Here is a 23,047-nt window from a genome sequence, read left to right as displayed (position 1 = left end):
AGAGCTGGACATCCTCTAGCTGTGGACCCACCGATTCTGAGCAGCCTGGTGTTGCTATCAAAGCAAGGCAAGTTGCTCCACCTTGATCAATGATGGATAGCTTTGAGACAGTTTAACCCTAAACTGTGAACTGTTAAAATAATCCAGATGAAGGAAGAGGCATGAAGCTAGACTGCCCTTAATGTGGAAGACTTAAAGGAAAGTAAAAAGGGGAAGGTTAAAGGACTTGCCTCCATTTGAAAGCTCTCTTAGGTTTCTTATTTCTTGTATCTGGACTTCCTTAATAACCTCTGCTACTTCCCAAATTTTGTCATGTAATGGTAGCAAATGCCTTAAAACACACAAACAGGGATGCCAAGATATCTCAGGGATATCTTTCCCAGAGATGCCTCGGCACTGTAAAAGACACTTAGCTTTGTGATTTCTCTATCTGGGTTTCAAAGTCCAGATCTCCTTCTTAAGCAAGATGTTTAATTTCTTTCTCTCGCCTATAAAATAGGGTGGTGATAATACTACCTCGAAGAGTTGTGTGAAGATTAAATGAAAAAAAGCAAAAGAAGTTATAAAAGCATTGTATGTGTTTATATTATTATTTTGTTTCCTACAATTTTTAAAAAAATTTATTTATTTATTTATTTGAGAGAGAGAGTGAGAGAGCACGAGAGGGGGAGGGTCAGAGGGATAAGCAGACTCCCTGCTGAGCAGGGAGCCTGATGCGGGACTCGATTCTGGGACTCCAGGATCATGACCTGAGCCGAAGGCAGTCGCTTAACCAACTGAGCCACCCAGTTGCCCTATTTCCTATAGTTTTAATAATCTTTCTGTTCAACTTATTGTGTATAGGCTTTATACTGTATATGCAGTCTCTACACAGATTCTGTTTCCTGATTATAGCTGCTCAGAGCTTATCCATGAGAAACATACAGGAGGAAAGTATAAAGAAGTTTCAGATAGACATAAAGGAGGAAAGCAATAGGATTTTGGTAATTTGCACTAGAGTGTGAATGATTATAGATTTCTCTTACTCTTCCCAGTGATGTTTACTTTTTTTTAATTGAGACATAATTGATATATGACATTATCCTAGTTTCAAGTATACAACCTAATGAATCAATATTTTTATATATTGCAAAATGATGACCACAATGTCTAGTTAACATTCATCACCACGTATAGTTACAAAGTTTTCTTGTGATGAGAACTTTTAAGATCTCTTCTCTTAGCAAATGTGCAATACAGTAATATTAACTATAGTCACTATGTTGCACATTATATCCCATGACTTACTTATCTTATAATTGGAAGCTTGAGCCTTTTGATGCCCTTTACCCATTTTGCCCTACTCATTCCCTGCCTCTGGCAACCAACAGTCTGTTCTGAGTTTGGTTTTGTTGTTGTTGTTATTGTTTGTTTTTAGATTTCACATATAAGGGAGATCATCTAGTATTTGTCTTTCTCTGACATATTTTACTTAGCATAATGCTCTCAAAGGTGTATCTATGTTATCACAAATGCCAAGATTTCCTTCTTTATTTATGGCTGAATAATATTCCATTTTCTCTATCCATTCATCTGTTGATGGACACTTAGATTGCTTCCATGTTTTGGCTATTGTAAATAATGCTGCAATGAACATGGGGGTGCAGATATCTTTTTGAGTTTGTGTTTTCATTTCCTTCAGATAAATACCTGGAAGGGGGATTGCTGATCATATGAAAGTTCTATCTTAATTTTTTGAGGAATTTCCATATTATTTTGTATAGTCATTGCATGAATTTGCATTCCCACCAATAGTGTACAAGTGTTCCCTTTTCTCCATGTCCTTGTCAACACTTGTTATTTCTTGCCTTTTTGATAATAGCCATTCTGACAGGTGTGAAGTGATATCTCATTGTGGTTTTGATTTGAATTTCCCTGATGACTGGTGATGTTAAGCACCTTTTCATGTACCTGTTGCCCATTTGTTTATCTTCTTTGGAAAATAATGTTTATTCAGATCCTCTGCCCATTTTTAAATTAGATTGTTTGCTTTTTCGCTGTTCCTTCCTTGTTAATGCAAATGCCTCTCTAACTTTTGAACTGAGCCAGGCAGTAGGAAAAAATACTTTTTCTTAAATTGTCCCAAAAGGCCATCTCTGTGTGTGTGTGTGCGCGCGCGTGTGTGTGTTAAGCTGGTCTTGAGAGGGGAAATGGGGACATGAGTAGAATCATTGGTGGCTTCCAGAACTGAAAGGTAACTAGGCAGAAGAGTTGCCCTGAGATTCCTTGCATTGATTCTGGATCCATTATTAAGAGAGATGAGGAATAGCCTTGGAGATGAGAGGAAAAGTAGAGAAAGGACTGGAATACCACCATGGCCACCCCATTTGTTCCTCTCTCCCACAGTGAGGTGGGGACAACCCAGCCCCAAGATGGTCTGAGAGTTTAACCCATCTGGGTTGTGAGTGCCTTTGATTCTCTCAACTGGTTTGCTGGGAAGACTCTCATCTCTGGTGTTTGAAATCCAACATTGAGGACACTTTTTTGAGAGCCATATCTTGTTCTGATCAGATCACTTCTTCCCCAACTACAGTCCGACCCTAGAAATGTTTGGTTTGTAAGTGCAGTCAATGATGTGAACTCCATGCCTACTTGTAATTCATTATAGCAACCATTCACTCACTCATTCATTCATTCATTCATTCAGTGAATAGTCTGGTAGACAAGAGCACGTGTGTGTGTGTGTATGTTTGTGTATGTGTACAAAGGAAATTAGGGGGTCATATGGGAAATAGGGCACCTTGATTTCATTTTCAAGTTGTTTAACTTTCAGTTTTGAAAGACTTCCAAGCAGTGTGTGATGCAGACTTGCTTAACCCATCTCTAAGCCTCACTCCATCCAAGGACATGGGGTCAGGGATGATGTGAGGGTGAGAGGTATCTTTTGCACAGATTACTTGACATTAAAAAGTGAAAGAGAAAAAAACACCACCACTACTCTTTTTACTTCATTAAAATGACTGTGTCCAAAAGCCAGTGTCAATGTCCCAGACCAAAATGCTTCCAGCAGCTTCAGTGAGTCACCTATAGGGAGAACCCCTGATCCTGGGATCTGCAATTTGAGAAATCACAGGAGTGGTGAGGCAGCTACCTGTTCAACTTGTCCTTATACCTTCTGGCTTATTCCCTGAGTGCAGCTGAGAGCTTATGCCCTGTGGAGTGGCCAAGGACTGCTTTCACAACTAATTGTTCAACATTTGTTAGTACCAGCAATGCAGTGAATCCACTGCTTAACTGAATTTAGGAACATTACAGCTTAAAATACCAGTATTGGCTGAGAGTAAGGTGACATCAAAAGAATTCATTCATTCATTCATTCAACAAACATTTACTAAGCACATACTCTGTGCCAGGCATTGATCTCCAGGTTATTTAAGGTCTCCTAGGTGCACTAAGTGCTTTTCATTCTAATGACACTAACAATTTATTTTTGTCATCCTCAGACTTTTTATGTGATTTGTTCTTTGTCATAAATGCAAACCAAAACCTTTCATTTTTTTCCTATCTCCTGCCAAAATTTTCCCAGCAGTCCAAAAACTTAAATTTTCTTCCATCAGTTCTTTTTCCAGAAGTACATTAGGTTCACTGAAGCTCTGCATTCAGTAAAGGGGCAAGAAATTAAACCAATTTGTCTGACTAGAGGAGCTTTTAAAAACTCTACTGTGTGGGGATAGTCATATAATTTCCAGGTTTTCACAAAGGGAATGGAATTAAAATGAAGGTCATCATTAAATTGAAACAAAATTTACTCCTTTTGTACCTCATCAGCTACTAATTAATGAGACTCTCATGAGTACTGAACAATAGTATAGATTAGGGGCTCCTGTCAGCACGAACACTTAGATTGGAATCCATAAAAAGCCCACTCTCCCAGGGATGGCTGGGTAGCAGCTCTGGGCCTGCTAAGTCTCTGTTATTGAGGATTTATTTAAAGATACTTTTTAAAGCATTTCCTCCTACAATGAAGACTTTTCTGTGTGCATTTCAGTAGACATTTAAAACCCCATCCATAATCTTTTTGAAATCTTTCCCTCATTAAAATGACTTGGCTTGAGAGCTACCTGGCATTGCAGTCTCTGATTATGGAAGGAAAAGCTGAGAAAAAAAAAACAATTAAACCAAAATGAGTTTCCACTGAATATAAACACTTTGCCCTGAGTTGCGGTGAGTATTGGATTTGGGGATTGCTGAGCATGAGACCTGAGAAAACAGAGTTTTTTCATTGCCCGTGGCTCTTGTCCCTTCTTTGGAGTGGCTCTGAGGACTTGGAAAAGTAGGGACTTGTCCTGGAACTCCAAAAATGAACATCACATCTCACTCTCCCTCATTTTTTTGTTTTTGCCTTCTATGCCATTATTTCTATGTGTATTTTATGTAATTTTTAACTTTCCCTTGCTTCTGCTCTTTGTTTTGGGATTCCAAAACAACTGAGTAAGTTTATGGTCTACAACGTGATGATTTGATATATGGTACATATTGTGAAATGTAATCACAATAAGTTTGGTTAACACATCTATCACCTCACATAATTATCTTTTGTGCGTGTGTGTAGTGAGAACATTTAAGATTTGCTCTCTTAGCAGATTTCAAATATACAATGCAGTATTGTTAACTATAATCACCATGCTATACATTAGATCCCCAGAATTTATTCATCTTATAACTGGAAGTTTGTATACTTTGATCAACGTCTCCTCATTCCCACCCCCCCACCCCCAGTCTCAGCAACCACCATTCTACTCTCTGTTTTTGTGATTGTGGCTTTTTTAGATTCCACATATAAGTGAGATCAAACAATATTTATCTTTCTCTGCCTGACTTATTTCACTTAGCATAATACCCTCCAGGTTCATCCATGTTGTTGCAAATGTCACTATTTCCTTCTTTTTTAATGGCTGAATAATATTCTATTATATATATGTGTGTATATATATGTATATATATATAAATAAAATAAAGAAGTTTGTATATATGAATTTGAATACATATACAATTTTCTCTCCTTCTGTTGATGGACACTTAGATTGTTTCCATGTTTTGGCTATTATAAGTAATGCTGCAACGAACATGGGGGTGCAGATATATCTTTGAGTTCATGTTTTCATTTCCTTCAGATAAATACCCAGAAGTTGGATTAGTGAATCACATGGTAGTTCTATTCTTAATTTTTGGAGGAATCTCCATACTGTTTTCCAGTGTTTGCACAAGCTTGTATTCCCACCAATAGCTCACAAGGGTTCTCTTTCCTCCAAGTCCTTGCCAGCACTTGTATCTTCTGTCTTTTGGATACTCGCCATTGTAGCAGGTGTGAGGTGATATCTCGTTGTGGTTTTGATTTGCATTTCCCTGATGGCTGAGGATATTGAGCACCTTTTTGTGTACCTGTTGCCCATTTGTATATCTTCTTTGGAATAATGTATGTTCAGGTTCTTTGCCCATTTTCAACTGGATTATTTGCTTTTTTGCTGAGTGGTACATCCATGACCTGTAAAACTGTCCCTCTCATGGCTGAAGTCAGGTACATGCTGGCAGGATGGCTAACCAGTTAGCAAATGTGGTAAGGCTTTGCCCTCTTTGTGATAGATATTCCAAGTTCAGGAAAAAACCCTGAATCAAAGCACTGTAGATAATATTCTTATTTCTTTCTTAAACTCTTTCCATCCATGCAACTTTCCATATGACTATCAAGGGAAGTCTGGATGAGGATGGAGGCCACAACATGAATTGCTAGGTAGAGACATAAAAGAAATCTGGGGAATGTTTGCCCAGGATCAGTCATCAGAATGACGAAGCAGGTGGGGAGTGGTGGTGAGGACAGTGGGAACACGTTCTTTATTATTATTATTACTTTTTGCACGTTCTTTATTAGAAGGCTGTTGCACACGTGGATTGGCCCGATGACAGAATAGGAGAGCTCATTTTCTCAAGCAAGAAATGATTAGACTCAGTATAAGTGAAGGATTGAAGGAGAAGGAGGGAAAGATAGTGCCTATGTTTTTTTTTTTTTTTTTTTTTTTGCTTTGAAGCAGGTGGTTTCCAATAAAGGAGAAGAAACTGTTAACCAATAAGTCATTTCTTAAGCATCTACTCTGCATCTAATATTGTGCTCATAGCATCAGGGGGTGCAAAAGAAACAGAAGACCTATTTTCTGCCATAAGACAACCATAATGTAGTTTGGGATAGTGAAACAGTCCATGCACAGGAAAGTATAAACTGATAATAACAATAATAATAGCAGTTTGCATTTATTGTGGTTAATTGTGGGATGGGTCCATTGCTAAGTACTTTCTTATTTCTTTTTCTATTCTATTTCTTTTTGTCATATTCTTCATACAGACCTATGACAGCAAAGCTGTACAAAATTAAAAATTAATAAAATAACAACTTTCTTTCACTGAGTTACTTACTAAGGGGCAAGGATCTGTGTTGAGCTTCATAGGGATGCTCACCCCTCTGAGACTGGTGCTTTTAGTTGCCTGTAAATTTCAGAAGAGGAAATGAGGCTTTGAGTCAAGTTCCTTGTTTGGGCACAAAGCTAATGAGCTTCTAGTAAGGGTTGGGACACAAACCTAGATATGCCTAATTCTAAAGCCAAAGTTGTTCATGTACAGTACATTGCTAAATTGTCTGGATCAAAAAGAAATTCTCCTTCACTCCTAAAATACATTTAAGATTTTTTCAAGGCACTGCAAAAGCTCTAGCAGAACCAGCATCCACATAAAATTGCCTTACAGTTATGGTCAAGCCTTATTCATGAGAGCTTTGTACCTTCAGTTTCCTGTGTTTGTTCTGTTGACTCACAAAGGACTTTATTATTTCTAAATGGGCACAATTGATTGCTGGGAAGCTTTGCATTTACACATGCTATCTATGAAAATGCTATAAAGAGTCTCCATTTGCTATAAAGCGTAGGCTGTGCTGTTGAAAGTGAAGTATTGTCAAGATAGAGCAGGAAAAAAAATCCAAAACTGAATGCTATGCTGGAAAGTATCTTAAAAAGCCTATGCTTAAGAGATACTTCCTTGGAATGCTTTAAAGAAACACAACTTGTTTAAAAGGATCAAGCCACCCTTTGCACTCTGAAGCATCAAAATGCTCACAGCTGGCTAGAAGTGTGTAACAAAGCAGTGCAGTGTGGTCCCATCTCAAATCCATAGGCTCTGGGGGTTTCTGAGTTTCCCTTTTGTGTATGGCCTGGAGTAAACTTTCAAGAGAGTTAATATAAATCCTTACATTCTCATTCTGCATCTAGATGGCCGATTTTGGATAAATGGTCCCATATGCAAAAGGCTCTTGTGAGTTCAGTTCAGAGTTCTTCCAACAGCTCCATTCAGTTTTGGGGGTCTCCAATCCATTCTTAAATTGTTTAATTCCAAAGGCAAATCTTTTAAAGTCGCTCTCCCGTCTCCCTCCCTCCTCCAAGCAAACTGTGCTACAAAAGCAGAGGCCTCCCCTGGCCCTGTTTACTTAGAGTGCAAACCGTATTCAAGCCAGCGTTGTCAGATTAAAGGAAGAAAGGGGAGCGAAATCAAAGCGTTAAACTGCACATAAAAGGCAATCGCTGGCAACCAATCTGTTCGACTTCCAACTATTTGCACTTTATGAATAAAGGTCAATCTGTTATTGGCACCCAAATGTTAATGTTCTTATGAGGGTTTAAGCTGCTTTAACAGCTGAATAAGTGAGAGTGAGCTATAGGGCCACACCTAATCATTCAGGCCCAGCTGGGACATGGGGGAGATTCTCAAGAAGGCAAGAGATGCAGAGGGTGAGGGTGTGAGGGGCTGGCTGAAAGGAGAGGGGCGTGCATTTCCTGAAGGGGTGCTGAGGGGTAAAAGATGAAATTACTTCTATATTATATACAGGTCCCTGTGCCTTTTCTCTTTCCATCCGTTTTGCATACTGCTTGTTACCTACAGTAGCCTTAAACTTTTGCAACTTTATATCATCAGTGATCTTCTAATAGGTATTTGATTTTTCTCTTTTAAAAACAATACCTCCAAACATTTAACAGCCCCTCCTATCCGAGTATTCTCTGGGTGGATGGTGGAGAATGCAGTTGCTAGGCAGACCTTTGACTTGTCCGGTTGTTAGAGCTGCCTTCCCCAATCCAGTCTGCAGCCACACTCAGATACATAACCACGCCCAAGGTGTGGAGTTTCCAGTAACAGTAAATATATGACTAAAAAAATAAGGCTTGGTAATACTAATGATAGTCATTGCTTTTTTCTAATAGATTTCTAGGTGGTAGATAGATATGGACCCTTGAAGTATACATGTTTATTTCTGTATATAGGCAGACAACAGGTGTGTACAAGTTAAATGCCACTGCAGATGCAGGCAGTGTTTGACTAGAAGACAGATTCGTTGTGTTCCCTGTGTGTGAGGCAAACAACCTCAGAAATTTCTGGCTCTTTTCCTAACCAAATGTCACACATTCTTGCTATGCCTCAGTTTCCCAATCTGAAATGACAGTTTCCTTCAAAATCCCATTCAGCTTTGCTGTCCTTTCATAGCTGGTTTCCCCAACGATATAGTGAGGATATATTACTGTGAAGTTTAAATGGGATCGTTTACTTGAGAAGATCTTTTAAAAACTAAAATGTCATACTCATGTAAGACATAATTATTACAAATAGGACTTTTGTGAAAAATGGAGGGTATCCTCATGGCTGGGCCTTGGGAGGGACTGGGGATTACTGCCTGTCTTCACCCACTGCAGTGTGACCAGAAGCAAGCTGTTTATGTCCTCCTTAATTTCCCCTATCAAGCTTTTGCTGACAGTTCCCCCACTTGGTATAACCTTCCCCAATTCTAACCATCTGTTAATATGCAACTCAGTTGTACCGAGTTGAAATGACCCTCATTCCATCTGGATTCTGTGATCTCACACATTCCATCCTGGATTATCATTGTTTCTGTGCATTTCTGTCTCCTCCTTGGGATAACAGACTCTTTGAAGTCTAGAGTTATGCCTTAGTTACCTTTATATCCCCTGCACTGCCTAGGATGTTTCATAACGTGCAGTAGGTGGGCAATACCTCCTTGCTAAACAAAATTCACATACTTGCTCTCCTCATCTTTTGAATAAGCTGATTTATTTTTCAAATAGATAATAAATTCAAATGCTATAACTGTCACAGGTTACAAATTAACTCATAAAAAGTAATTCTTCTTCCCACTCCTTTCTTCCTATAGGAAGCAACTGTTACGTCTTGAGTTGTTCTTGTGCTATTCCTGTTCTATTCTTCCTTTCCTTTCCCTTCCCTTCTCTTTTTTCTTCCTTTTTTTTAAAGATTTTATTTATTTATTTAATTGACAGAGAGAGAGAGAGAGAGAGAGAGACAGCGAGAGAGGGAACACAAGCAGGGGGAGTGGGAGAGGGAGAAGCAGGCTTCCGGCCGAGCAGGGAGCCTGATGCGGGGCTCGATCTCAGGACCCTGGGATCATGACCTGAGCCGAAGGCAGTCGCTTAACCAACTGAGCCACCCAGGCGCCCCTCTTCTCTTTTTCAACCTTCATCTAGGACATGGTAAGTAAAATTGAGGCCATATATTAAGGAGGTTTGAATGCCAAGGGTAGAAGAATCTCACAAAATACAAAGAATCATCCTAAGGAGACAATACTTTTCCAGTACAAACAACATTTGCCTCAATCTGGCAATCCAGGATCTAAGAATGTTATTAACAAGCTGTATCTTGTTGGGCAAGACCTTTAACTCCGGTTGTGCCCTTTGGGTTCCTGTCTACCGAACAATTTCACAATATCAGAGAATCAGTGTTTGAGAAAATGAATTCCATATTAGCATTTTCAATCAGGAATTTAACTTTTGAGTTGGCAAAGTGGCTTTGCCAAATCAATCTATTTAGGAAATTAAAAATAAAATTAGGCACATTTATTGCAAATTAAAGTGAAATGAAATTGAACATCTCTAACTGGCGCCAGAAGAGAAATGTCCCTTTGAGACCTTTGTGCCAGTAAGGGAACAGGGCCAATCCTGAGTGCTATGCATTTCTTCTGGAACTAGGATTTTTATTCTTGCCTCCTTAGGTGGGCTTTGGAATGAGACTGAGGGCAGGGGTGGGGGCTGTGAAATCTGTAGATTTGTGCCCAGTATCTTATGCATATTCGTGTTGAATCAGTCAGGATCCTGACAGGAAATGGATCTCACACTCAAACCGGATGAGGGAGTTTAATAATGGGCTATTTACAAAGAACTGGGAAGGGTTTTTTGAAAATGAGGGCAGGATAACCCAGTATCCTGAGGTTAGCAGATGGGAAACGGTTATCTCCCACCCTATAACCTGAACGGTAGAGAGGAGGAATGGTCATGGGATCTGGAGAAGACAGCTATGTGGAGAGGGCTCCTTCAGGGTAACTTTCACTGGCTGCATCCACCTGTCTTCTGCTTGGGTACCTGCAGCTCATCCTTCAGGATTCCCTAGCTATCCCCTTTTCGGGAAGGCCTTCCCTGAGTTCCCCAGACTGGGCTGAGTAAACAGCTTGGTTGCCATGTAAGAATCATGAGAATATTTCTGTCATAGCACTTATCACACTTCTTTGTAATTGCTTCTTTATTTTTCTGTCTCCCATGCCTGTGTGCTTCTTGAGGGCATTGATTCTATCTTATTGGGCTTGTTTCCTTGGTATCCAGTCAAGTGTTCATGGAATGGCAGGGAAGAAGGAAATGACAGTTCTGCCTCATCTCAGCAGTGTCATGGCAATTATTGTTTGGGGGCCTGGGCTAAGCCTACAGGCGATTCTCTGAGTGCCCGGTGAGGCAGAAGAATCCTAGACAGGGGTTTACTTGCAGCAACGAGCACAAAAATGGGGACCTAATTTGCCAACTTGTGAAAAACCTGAAAACCTCAAGCCAACAGCTGTTGAGTTTATATGCTACCCATTAAGGAGGCTGTGTGAGAGGGGTGGAGTGAGAGCAAGCCTGTGAAACCAGCAATCAGAAGACCTAAATCTTGCTCTAAATATCATGTGTAAGAACGAACCTGAAGGAGATTACCAGCTGCATGTGAAAGAAAGGATGCTCAAGATTTTCATCACAGTGGTGTTTACAAAAGAAAAAACTAAAGTAACCTCAAGTACATCAACAGGGATGTGTTAATTAAATTGTGGTACTTACATACAATGAAATGTATGTGGCCATGAAACATGATGAGGTGGGTAAATAAAAAGATGCTCATGATACATAGTCGTGTGAAAAAAGCAAGCTACCTACTTATATGATCAGTATGATCATATTTTTATAAGTAACCTTCAGAGTTGTATGAATTTGGCCAAATTACTTACTCTCTCCAGGCCTTATGTTCCTCATTTATAAGTTACATCTACCTCACAGAGTTGCTCTAAAGAATAAATGCAAATATCCAAAATACCAAGGATAGTGCCAGACTCATTGTAAGAAATTAATATATGCTAGCTCCTATTATTATCATTATTAATATTATCTATCTATATGCAAAGAAAGATTTATGAAATGTTTGCAAAATAGTTTCTGTAATTATTGGTATGCATTTTACTTTCTTCTTTGTACAGTTGTGTATTATTTGAAATCTTTTCCTCGATAATCCTCTATTAATTTTGCAATAACACTGAAGTTATTAGAAAAAGAAGGCTTTTGTGTTAATTCCTCCTCTGTCACTCACTAACTCTGTGTCTTTGGGAAAGCAACTGGACACCTCTGAACTTTGTTTTCCTCATTTATAAAACAGGAGGAACTATTTATTTCTTTCCTATCCCAGAAGACTTTGCTGTAGATCAAATGAATAATTGAATTTGTCTATGGTCTTAGGAAACAGCAAAATACTATACAAATATTAGATTTTATTATTATTATTTGTATTAACTTCATTGGGATCATTTCATTGGAATTTTTTCCCTACTGCTTCTCTGGATGTTTTGTAGGAGACAAGTAGCCTTTATGAAATGAAGCCTTATAAATTCATAAATCGTGGAGTTGTTTGTAATACCAAGGATCTGCTACCATCTCCATGATGAACTGAGAACTTCCAGCCACCAAACTATTAACAGTGCAAACTATTTTATGAGCTTACCTTTGCCCTGGTTTATTTTCTGCATGTGGAGATCACTGTCTTTTCTTTTGGACATAGGACTCTCTGCTTTCTGTATTCATTTGTCTATCACCTTGCTTGCTGCTGACTTGCAGTATTAACTTCACAAAAGTGAGAGATGAGCCTATTAGCAAACATTGGGTGAATCCGGAAGAGGAATGTATGGGTTTGAGAGGTGAATCACTGCGCAGGTTCACAAGGTTGAACAGGCTTTGGGAAGTCACTGGGGATTTGGTAATATTTACCGGAGTTTCTGACGCATCATCTCCTTCCTCTTCACTCATGAAAGATGCAGACGCCTTCAGGGAGGAGGTCCAACTGGAGCTTGACAGCATTCTGGGAACACAAGGAGAGACCTGTAGTCAAAATGTGCAAATCTGAAGGAGGTCTTTGTGCACAGAAGCTGTCCTGCCTGTAAATGTCCCGTCACCAGATTAGTGCCAATTTATTTTCCAGTGAAGACACCCGTGGTTTGGGGGGTGGGGTGGAGTTAGCAGGAGGGAACAAAAAGGAAAAGGCACACTTAGCACTCACCAAATGAGCCTCAACGAGTGTCCACCGAGTGAGCATCTGCTGAGGTGGTGCTGATGCCCTCAGAAGGTAACTTGGTGCACAAGTGCTTGGGTGAATATTTGTGAAATAAATGAGGAAGATTCTCCTTTTGTGATACCTTTAAAAATGTGACTATTTTTTTTTTTTTTGAGGGGAGGGAACAGAATGAATCCTTTAACTGAGAGAGAGCATTTTTTTTTGAAAGATGAACATCATATTTGGAGTGGGAAATGATGAACGAGTTTGAGTGTTTTTCACTGCCCATTGCCCCCCCTGCCCCCGCTGCCCCCCCATGGCTTTTGACCATGCGTTTTAGTACATATTGGGCTCTTGGTGTGTTCAGGATTTAAGGCCTCCCTGAGAACCAGAGGGGGTACATTTACTCTCCCCTTTCCCACTGTTTGGGAGGTTGCTGTCCAAGCTCATAAAAGTCATTTCCATTTTCAAAAGCAGAGTTGGTGAAACACTTTGGAAACTTTCCCTGCACCCTCCACTCCCCCCACCCCGCCCCACTCCATCTTCTTGTTCGAGAAATGCAAATCTAAAGCCGATCCTATTTTATGTTAAAAAGTGAAAAACATTTCAATGTATTCTTGTCTTGTATGACTGGCTGAGAGCCTCTAAATCCCCACCATTTACCAAATTAAACTAATTGAAAGTGCTTCCAAAAGCCACATCTGTAGGCTGACGTTTGTCCCTGCCTTTCACTTTCGGCTCGGGAAACTGTTCTCCATTCCATTGATCCCTGAATAGTCATGCCTGTCAGGAAGCCACATCAGCCATTATCATTCTAATTTTACTGCCTTTCTTGGTCCCTAATCTAATTTGCAATGATGCTTAAGCATTTCGCAAGGCCATAGCACTTTCTTCAGAATTTCAACAAGAGCATTAAACCCCCAATTTACATTAATGAAGTGCACATTTAATTAGGGGAGAGGGTAAATGGAGGGCTCTTCAGGAGCAGTTTGTGTGATATGATAAGCACTCGAGAAGGGAAGGAGATAGATCTGATAAAAGACTTGCCATATATCAGGCGGCTGGATTTCTCTCCCTTACCCCCTATCTTTTTCCCAGCCTCATCTTCCTTCTCCTCATTTCCACCCTTCCATCAGCTAACTCTACCTCTCCAAAATTTGCTTCAGAGCCACGACAATAAAATTATGAAGGCAGACCTGTCAACAGGGGAGGACCAGGCAAAGGACTATTTAAGAGGATCATGTGGTTTTCAGTTCCCCTGCTGCCCCCCAAAGGGGAGATTAACTTGTTCTTTTAAATAATGAGAAACATAGGAAACCATCTCCAGTCTCCTATTTAATGAATGCATTAAGCACACAGGCTGAGCAGCACAGTGGTACCACACAAATTTGGCTTGCTGTTGCGAAAGGGGTGGGCAAGGGGGAGGGCAGGGATGAATTTCTGGTCATAGATCCCATGCAATGAATTCATTACCACATATTACCCACGATGTAGTGATGTCACACAGTTGAGTTTCTGCCATAGGTTCTGCTGGGCCAACCTTCTGATGCGGGGGAGGTTGAGTGTGTGCGTGTCTATGTCCACATGGGTATTTATCTTTAGACAGAAATTTTTTCCTTCTTTTGGCTTGGCCTTTGGAATATGAATTTTAGCTAAGCATGCTTTTCTCTTGTTGCGGGACCACATATTTTCTTGTTAATCCATAGTTCATTAGGTGCAAGGGTGGGGGCAAGACTTATTATGTATGAATTTTATTTTTGGAATCTTGATGTTCTTCCTTCAAGTTCTCCTTCTCCATTATGTAATAATAATGATGATGATGATGATGATAAGAGCCCTCTCAGAAATATAGTGATGTGAATACAAGAGCAATTCAATAATGGAATGCTGTTTTATGCTTAACATCTTTGCAAAGCTTGATATTTTGCAGCTCAAAATACAAGCATTTGTTAACAATAGGATTTTGTTTGCTTTTCTCACAAGTATAAAAATTGTATTTCATGGGAAAAAAAGTATCGATTTTACTAACTTACCAACACTAGTTAGACACTAACGTATAGTCAAATACAATCCCTCTCTTTCCATTACCTTACTAAGATACTTGATGACAGGTCAGCCATCTTTCGGGATAGCATCATTTTTAAGCACAGACAAGGATAAGCATTTATCTAAGGGTCACAGTTGTAATTAAGCAAGAAATCACCTCTCTTGCAAATACATAGCCCATAGTCATTGTTACCATGGCTGTGCCTTCACTATAACTTTGAGTGGCAGGAAAGAAGGCCCTGAAAAATAATCCTCTAGTTGTATTTTGGACCTGAGCTAAATAAATAAATAAATAAATAAATAAATAAATAAATAAATGTGCCACCTGGGCAGGGGTAAACAATGAGGAAAAAAGGAAGAGGCAAATAATATGAGGGCATTGGATAGTGAATAGGAATTTGAAAAAAAATGAAATTTGAATAAAAAGATTAAGGGGTGAGGTAAGAATAACACTTTTACAACTAATATGTGGGCTTTCAGTGGGCCCTTCTGGGTTAGCTGCCTAACCTGGGTCAAGGTACTTCATATGTCTAATATCTGACTTTCTCATTTGCAAAATTACAATAACAATTGTACTTCATAAAGTCGTTCTGAAGATTAAATGAGATACTGCACGTAAAGCACTGGAGTCTAATAAGCACTCAATATATGACATTAAAGGGGGATATAGAAAGCACTCAGTAAATGCTACTAGAGAGGAAAGGAAAGATAGTTGAGTTAACTGATGGAAATCTATGGAAGATTGAGAAAGTTATGCAAGGGAAAGCATACTGGAAGGAAGGGATGATGAGGGCAAAGGAAGAATAAGTTGTTTTGAATAACCAGCATTTTAGGTATGGAACCTTGTGTCTTTTCTATGGATGTGTCCAACAGAGGAAGAGGAGACTGCTAAAGACAATGTCAGAGAGGGAGAAAATAAAATAGGTTGATGACACATTCAAGGATTTGCACTATAGACTGACTATTGGAATTTATCTCTTTTGATAGCCATCTCAATGCAGGTTTTTGTTTTGTTTTGTTTTGTTTTGTTTTAAATGAACTGGGGGAGTTTTACCTATGTCTGAAATTAGAAATGTCTTTGTTTTCTATGTAAAACAAAATTGCATCTCTCTGAAAACCACAGCACCCACCCCCTTCTCCTCCTTATCTTCTGCCTCTTTCTCCTCCACCAGGAATGGAACATCAGTGACATCCTTTTCCTCAGCACCCACCTCTCTTCCCAGAGACAACCACCATTACCAGGTGTTTTAGACTCTTCCAGAGGTATTTTGTGCATAGACACGAGACTCAGTTTTAAATTTTGCTCTTCCTTAATCTCTTGGATACTGCCCAAGCCTGGAAGGAAGCATGTAAAAGTTCAAACATTCGATTCTTTTTCTTTTCTAGTTATAGAAATAATACCTGATCAATTATTAAGAAGTTAAGAACAATGCAGAACTGTTTGAAGTCTGCCTGACTCCTTAGGGTATTTATAGTTCAGAAGCTGACTGAAAATACTGTCTAAGGAAGATACGGAGAGACGATTTACTTGCTGTGGACTGCTACAGGTGTTGTGGATATCTGGAAGTCACCTCCACTCAGGTCCTCAGTTCTTGCCATCCCAACTCACCTCCTGGGGTGGAAAACAGTGCAAGAGAAGGTAGGCTAAGAATCAGCATGTGTCATCTTTTCACTGGGTACAGAACTTCCTGGGGCACCACTGGCCCGGTGGCTCCCTGGAGCCAGGGCTGACTCCATTCCTTGCCCAGGAAGGGCCTCAGGAGCTTGATCTACAATTACAACATTCATTCCTCATCTGAAAGGTGAAAGGGCTGCTGTATCCTGGTGGGGACTAATTCCTAATGAAACGGGTGATGGTTTTGTATTTGTGTATTTGCACAGCAGATGGACTGTGACTCTTTTTCAAGCAAAAGAAACTTGGTGCAGAAGCTGAAGGCTGTGCAGCCAAGACTTGCTCTGAGGACTGTGAGACTGTTCATAGAGCGGGCTGTACCCGGCCCTCATGTGGTCCTCTCTGCCTCTACCAATGGGCGCCAACAGGGATTGCTACGACCTGGACTTGGAAGCTCACTCAACCTGTAGCACATGTGGAAAAATACGTGAACAAGGTCATGATTTCTAACAACGCCCTCAGAGCCTGTCAGAATAAGTGAGATTGATTTTTTCATGTAATTATGCAATTTTCTCAAGCCTTCTTTAACCCGGTTTAATTAGGGAAGGGTAGACTGCAAATAGAATACAGTGCTAAGCAATTTTCTCTATAGAGTTTAGCTAAGAATATTGAAGGCATATTTGCCTTTTCTCTAAATATACTACCTGATTGGTTGTGAGAATTAGGAACTTGAGCTCTTCAGTAAAGAACTTAAATTGGTTCTTTTGTGGACATCAACTTGTGTACAAAACAGACAAAGGAAGGGACTGAAAAGATGACAAAGCTTTGAGCACACAGGCATCTTTTTTTAACATGCTATAGTTAGGAAGAAAATCCATGTCACCTAGCTATCTTAAAACTCTTGGAAATCGGCCAGGTTCTAGTTTTTTAAGAAACAAACAATCACCACAAAAGCTGCTGTAGCAACTTTGCAGTGTCCCCTGCAGCCTGAGGTGGGTGGCGTTTTCCATACTCCGTAGATGGAGTAACAGGGGCGCACTGAGAGATTCAGCAGTTGTCTGAAAACTCCCAACAAGCTGAAAATAGAGCCCCAGATGGCAGCCAAGTTTCCTGCCCTGAAAGTGAAGAGAGAGACCTAAAAAATAAGATTAGATTTAAAAGAACATATATACTTTCCAGGGGCTTATCTGAACCGCATCTCCTCTCTGACCCTCTTTGAGTTTACCCATCATAAGTAATAGCGTGACCTCTTCTTCAAGTCATTCAAAAACGCATTTGTTCTCCATAATAGAGAGAGAAGCTCCAGCCAAATTATATTCTAATGTATCATAGCCTTGAACCCGGGGACCATTTTGCATTGCTGACTAGGTGGCTGCTGAATACATTATTAGTCTGCCAACGTTTGTGTCAGCTTTGTAAAGAGGCAGATTTCCCAGCCTGTCTTCAATATTACTATTGTTAGGGCTTTTTTAGGGGTGGGCAAAAATAAAAAGGAGAAAAAGAGTGAATACTTGAGTATAATCTGCTTTTGTGGCTAGGTAAGTATAGCAGCCCCGTAAAACCTTATTCCTGCGTGAGTAAATACGGTCATGTTGAAAATGAGTGTGCCTCTGACAGAATTGCCATGTTCCCAGCTGGGGCAGGTGCAGTTGGGTGTAGAAGGGGCAGAGAAACTCAGGGAGGTAAGTATTCTAAAGAAATGATTCCTAATTTCCAAGGCTCCCCCTGACCTGAAGGATTTGTCAGTTATCTACCTAGCGACTTGGACATAAAGAGAAGAGTCCATAATACCTGATACTCCAGCCCCCCCTCCCCTTTTATGTGGAGAAAATACTGAAACTCACTCTTCCATTTTAATTTAAAAGTCTGGACTCAGATTTGTAGAAGAGGCAAACCAAGGAAAGCATAAAATGACTTACTGATGAGAAATATCTTCTTCCACCAGAACAGGCTGGAGCCAGTCAGTAAGGGAAGCCAATGCATGAAGTAATAAATGCAGCATTGTAGTTACCCATGCTTTGCTAACTCACCTATAACCATAGCATCTGGATCCTTCACCAGTGAGTCTATGTTAGCCAGACCCCTGACACTGCATTACTAATACAGTGCATTAAATGGTCCCCTAGTGGCTGCTACACAGAGGGTGTTCCTTCCCAAATACTCTCTTAGTGCCACAGAGGAATAAAATGGGGCGGGGGCGGGGGGAGGATGGAGTCCAGTGTACTATTGCACAGAGGCCTCACATAATCCCATGCCAACTTGGCATTGCCACCATTTGGGATCCATGAATCCCTCAGGCCCAGGTCTTGGAGCAGTATTCATGCACGAGGAGGGAAGTTGGCAGGGTCAGGGAAAATGTTTTTCTTTGCCTGGAGGCCCGAGTGGCTGGATTGGGTATTTACACTGCCTGAGTTTGCCAGATTATCACTCAGTCCTCCCTTCTAGCCCACTTTGGCTGTGTAGACTCTGCCTGTGTGAAACTAAGAGAAAAAATTGCCTCCTTCTCTGTCCCCCGCTGCTGTTTCTGCCAACTTCTCCCTACACATGTGAATTTGGCCACTTGGAACCTAGTGCATTCATAGCAAGGTGAAAGTCAGTGAGATAGGGAAAACTATATTGTCCGATAATCTTGGAAGCATCCACTTGCCATCTTTCCCATGGTAAGCAACAGTTTATCATAGACTATCACAGTTAGGAAGGATGAATATTATATCTTCATGAGGGATGATAGATGGGCTAGAAGAAGTAACTGGACGGAGAACAAGAACAGGTATAACCGTTTCTTTTCTTTTTGTTTCTTATTTGCCAAGCTTAAGGTTCATGTTGCAAGGAGAGTGTAGTGAAAAAATCTCCCAACTGGGAGATTGCAGATCTTCATTTGAATCTCTCTTCTACCATGAACTAGCTACCCAACCATTCTGAGTTTCTTCCTAGGGAACATTGGAGGATTGACCTCAATGCTGTCTAGAAACTCCCTTCCAGGTCAGATGTTGGATAGTCCATCTGCATGGCTCCCCTATGCCCACACCCAGCAGGACCTGTTCCTTTGATTACTCCATTTATTCAGGTGACAAAAAGGTGTTAAGTCCTTTCCCTTCAGTTCCAGTTTCTTGAAAGTGGTCCACAGTCCTTGCCTTAATTTTCTTAAGGCTTTTGGAGGTGTTGGCTTTTCACAATGGCCACCCTGACTCCGCGAGGCTCCTAAACATGCTCCCTGCCAAGCCAATGCTTTTTCTCATCCTTTCTCAGTTTCCTCTGACCCTGGTGTGTTTGACAAGGTTGACCACATGCTCCTTCAAGAAATTCCTTTCATGCTTTTCCACCTCTGGGACACTCAACGATACTTCTTTCCATCTTTTCTTGTTACTTTGCCTCAGGCTTCTTTATTTATTTATTTATTTATTTATTTAATTTTGTTTTATTATGTTATGTTAGTCACCATACAATACAGCATTAGTTTTTGATGTGGTGATCCACGATCCATTGTTTTCGTATAACACCCAGTGCTCCATGCAGTATTTGCCCTCCTTAATACCCATCACCGGGCTAACCCATCCACCCACCCCCTCCCCTCTAAAACCCTCAGTTTGTTTCTCAGAGTTCATAGTCTCTCATGGTTCATCCTTCCCTACGATTCCCCCCCTCTCATTTTTCCCTTCTTTCTCCTAATGTCCTCCATGCTATTCCTTATGTTCCACAAATAAGTGAAACCATATGATAATTGGCTTTCTCTGCTTGACTTATTTCACTTAGCATAATCCCCTCCAGTTCCATCCATGTTGCTGTAAAAGTTGGGTATTCATCCTTTCTGATGGCTGAGTAATAATGCATTGTATATATGGACCACATCTTCTTTATCCATTCATCTGTTGAAGGGCATCTCGGCTCTTTCCACAGTTTGGCTATTGTGGACATTGCTGCTATGAACATTGGGGTGCATATGGGCCTTCTTTTCACTACATCTGTGTCTTTGGGGTAAATACGCAGGAGTGCAATTGCTGGGTCATAGGGTAGCTCTATTTTTAATTTTCTGAGGCACCTCCACACTGTTTTCCAAAGCACCAACAGTGTAAGAGGGTTCTCCTTTCTCCACAACCTCTCCAACATTTGTTGTTTCTTGCCTTGTCAATTTTTGCCATTCTAACTGGTGTAAGGTGGTATCTCAGTGTGGTTTTGATTTGAATGCCTCAGGCTCCTTTAAAGCTTCTCCTTTCTCTTCCTGTCACTGTGGTTCTAATTTGGAAGTTTTCCCTTGTTTCTTTTCATGTTCTTTGTAACAGTCACACCTCCCTCAGAGTCTTCAGTTCCTACCTCCCTGCAGCTGACTTTCATATCTATGACTCCAGTCCAGAATCTTCTCCTGGGCTCTAGAATCATCCAGTCAGCCATGACCTGAGATTTTTTATTTGGATATTTGACCAAACAGCCCCAGTCAGCAGGTGTGAACCACATTCATTTTCTTGCTTCTGAAATCAGTTGCTGAAAATAACATTTGAATCCTAAAAAAAGTGCCAGCTTCTCTTAATCCCCTGACCAGAATACTTGGCCTTTCATTGTGTCCTCTTTGTTATCCTAGGATATCTAAAAAGTTACTAAATCCTGCTGATTCCACAAGCAAACTGACAATCATATGTCCCTTTCTTTTCCATTTATACTCCCCCCACCCCAGTTCCTTTTCGTTTAGGCAATAATATTAATGACTCCTAGGTGAAAGGGACTGCATGACATGCTGTGAGAGAGGCAGCAGGTGAAAGATATGGTATTTTCTTTAAGAGTAACAACATATGGTATTTTCTTTAAGAGTAACAACATATCTTTATGCAAATTAATTACAAAGAAAGGTAGAAAGAGATAGGTGACAGAAGAGAAAAAAATATAGTATATGGGAGTTTGTGATAGCTACAAAATACATCTTTATTAAATTTGATTAATTCCAAATTCTATTTTTATCTTCCCAAATGGCTCTATCTTGTTGGTCTGAATTACATTCATAGTTCTCATTTCTTCCATTATTCTCTGTGTTTCAGGGAAGTCAGTTACTTATCTGATGCCCTGCTTTCAGCATTTGTAGTCTCCTAAAGCTCTCCAGGTGGTTGAAGTCTCTTACTATTACTCTGTTTCTCCTATTTTTGGTAGTTTTGCCATCTTTATTTTAGGGGCATCATATCTTTGCCTGGCCAGGAAAACTGCAGTATGCTCCCAGATCAATATCACTTTATTTCATTCTCCATCTATTCTTACCTAAGTACTCTATTTGATCAACAGTTTACATGCCTGTTATATGCTCTGTGGTATGAGTTGGGTATAGAATATTGGATGGCACCTGCTTCTTTCCTTAAGGTTCTCATATTCTATAACAGAGTTAGACAAGCAAATAAATAATTTTGTCGTTATGGTAACATGCTACAAAAACTCTTACAGTTAACATTTACTGAGAACTAAATATGTCCTAGGTGCTGTTCTAGAGTTCTTACATATATCAATGCATTTAATCCTCACTGCACTATAGAAAATCAGTATTGAATAGTCCCCCAAACTATCCCCCATGAGGACGCTGAAGCATAATTGTGGGAGAGTCAAGATTTAAAAGCAGGCAGTCTAACTCTTGAGCTCACACTCAACCACTACTGTAGATGGCCTTTTTGTGTTCCAATAACATATATCATGTGTCTGTACTATTAGACTACAAAGCAGAGGGTTTGAATAAGGAAGACTAGCTTCATGGTGTTTTAACTGTCTTGAGAAAAATAAGTAGAGCTTATTTGGTGGAGAAAGAAAGAAAGGATGGATGGCACTACTTGCTGATGAAAGGCTTGAAGGGGCTGCTGTTTGGAAGGTCCAGTAAGTAATTGATGAGTCTGGCAGGGCTAAGGCTAGAACACTAGCATTTAAAGGATGGAGGAAGAAGAGCAGTCGTGGAGAATGAGGGAGAGTAAAGACAAGTAGAAAAATAGACTAGAGGATGGTTTAGTGCCATGATGACTATGAGTTTCAAAAAGGAGGAGATGCTTGACAGGAACAAATGCACCAGAAGAGTCAGAGAGGGTGTGTGAGAGAAAAGCCTAGTAGATTCGTCACTTAGAGAGTTAATAATGAGATCATAGAGAGAAGAATAGTGGGAGTGCAAGCTAAACTCAGAGGATTGTTGAAAAAAATCTAAGTAGAAAAGTAGAGGCAGCATGTGTAGACTTCTCGTTGGCTAATTTATACATACATGTGTTCATATGGATGCCAAAGCATGTCATGTGGACTCTTAGTGTTCAGTAAAGCACAATGAATGGAAAAGTTAACTTAAAAAATGATTAATACAACAAAAGATAGAAAAACAGACCTGAAAGGAGAATGTGCTCCTCGCCATGATGGCCTGTGTTTAATAAATAACCTTCAGTAGATTGTAGCTTGTGGTGCCTTGAGATGGAAAGAGCACCCAGTAGTTCCATGGGTCTCTTGGGGTACCTGCTTGCTCCCTTTGGTGGCACCAAATTATACTGGGCAAGTTGTTGTTATATCTGGACTTGCTTCTTCTCTGTCAAAAATAAAATGATTAAATAAGTCTCTTCTAATTAACATTTTAATTTTATTTTTTATTAGAGAGTGCACGAGTGAATGGGGGTGGGGGGTGGGCAGAGGGAGAAGGACAGAGAGAGTCTTAAGCAGGCTCCACACCTAGCCAGAGCCCAGTGCAGGCCTCGATCCTACCACCCTGAGATCATGACCTGAGCCAAAATCAAGAGT

The sequence above is a fragment of the Phoca vitulina genome, unplaced genomic scaffold, assembly GCF_004348235.1.
Source record: "Phoca vitulina isolate PV1807 unplaced genomic scaffold, GSC_HSeal_1.0 scaffold3, whole genome shotgun sequence".
NCBI lineage: Eukaryota > Metazoa > Chordata > Mammalia > Carnivora > Phocidae > Phoca > Phoca vitulina.
The sequence above is the reverse complement of the archived record's forward strand: the minus strand, read 5'-3'. Positions refer to the sequence as shown.